The sequence below is a fragment of the Mus musculus genome, chromosome 2, assembly GCF_000001635.26.
Source record: "Mus musculus strain C57BL/6J chromosome 2, GRCm38.p6 C57BL/6J".
Lineage (NCBI taxonomy): Eukaryota > Metazoa > Chordata > Mammalia > Rodentia > Muridae > Mus > Mus musculus.
Window position 1 is genome coordinate 83,352,374 of NC_000068.7, and position 1,800 is coordinate 83,354,173.

Sequence of the window (1,800 nt, forward strand, 5' to 3'; positions counted from 1 at the left end):
TGGACACTTTGCTCCTTCTTAGAATAGGAAACAAAACACCCATGGAAGGAGTTACAGAGACAAAATTTGGAAGTGTGACGAAAGGATGGACCATCTAGAGACTGCCATATCCAGAGATCCATCACATGATCAGCTTCCAAACGCTGACGCCATTGCATACACTAACAAGATTTTGCTGAAAGGACCCAGATATAGCTGTCTCTTGTGAGACTATGCCAGGGCCTAGCAAATACAGAAGTGGATGCTCACAGTCAGCTATTGAATGGACCACAGGGCCCCCAATGGAGGAACTAGAGAAAACACCCAAGGAACTAAAGGGAACTGCAACCCTATAGGTGGAACAACAATATGAACTAAGCAGTACCCCAGAGCTCTTGTCTCTAGCTGCATATGTATCAAAAGGTGGCCTAATAGGCCATCACTTGAAAGAGAGATCCATTGGACATGCAAACTTTATATGCCCCAGTACAGGGGAACGCCAGGGCCAAAAAGGGGGAGTGGGTGCGTAGGGGAGTGGGGAGGGGGGGTATGGGGGACTTTTGGTATAGCATTGGAAATGTAAATGAGCTAAATACCTAATTTTAAAAAATCTCATGAGATGCTCAGAAAAAGGTATATTCTTTTGTGATTGAATAAAATGTTTTCTTTTCTTTCTTTTTTTTTTTTGTTTTTTTTTTTTTTGTTTTTTTTTTTTTTTGCTTCACCATGCTGTTTAATCTAGCATGTATGTTGCCTAGAAAGGCTTGTACAAACACTTTTCCAGCATGTCTCCTAGAGACCATTTCACCCACTGCTCTGTTTGGCCGCAAGCCTCTTGTCTCTCTCTTCAGCAATAGTGAGGCGGATTCCTTTTCCTCTGGGAAGAGAGATCCATGGTTTGTTACCATTGCCAATAACAAAAATGTTGGACAGCCGAGTGGCAAAGCTGTTACCATTGGCATCTTTCACATGAACCACATCAAAAAGAGCCGGGATGTCTCTCTCTGTTGGTGATTACACCAATTTTTCCCAAGTTAGCACCTCCAGTCACCATACACAGGTTCCCAGTGTCGAACTTGATGAAGTCAGTTATTTTGCCTGTCTCCAAATCAATCTGAATGGTGTCGTTCACCTTGATGAGGGGATCAGGGTACCGAATAGTACGAGCATCATGGGTCACCAGGTGCGGGATTCCTTTTGTGCCCACAAAGATCTTTCTCACTTTGCACAACTTGTACTGGGCCTCCTCCGGTGTAATACGATGAACAGCAAAGCGACCCTTGGTGTCATAGATCAGACGGAAGTTCTCTCCGGTCTTGTCAATGCTGATGACATCCATAAACCCAGCAGGGTAGGTTATATCGGTCCTGACTTTCACATCAATCTTAATGAATCGCTGCATGCAAATCTTTTTTACTTCATCTCCAGTCAGGGCATACTTAAGTCTGTTCCTTAGGAAAATGATGAGAGGCGGGCATTCCCTCAGCTTGTGAGGACCAGTGGATGGACGAGGAGCAAACACGCCAGTCAACTTATCCAGCATCTAATGTTTTGGAGCAGCTACACACTTCAGGTGTTTCTTGGGACCACGAGCCATGGCTGCGCTAGGAACGGAAAGAGCAAATGTTTTCTGAATACCTGTTAAGTCCATTTGTTTTTGTTTGGTTTCATTTACATCCTTTAGCACCAACATTTCTCGGTTAAGTTTTTATCTGGACAACCTGTCTAGTGGCAAGAGTAAGCACAGAAGTCACCCACTATCACTAAGCTACAAATTTCCATCTACAAGGGTGAAGTGCCTGCACTTCAATAGTACCATAG

At 43.9% G+C, this 1,800-nt stretch overlaps 1 pseudogene; it reads right to left on the reverse strand.

Moving 5' to 3' along the window:
- On the reverse strand, positions 700 to 1,599 carry Gm13680 (predicted gene 13680; annotated as a pseudogene).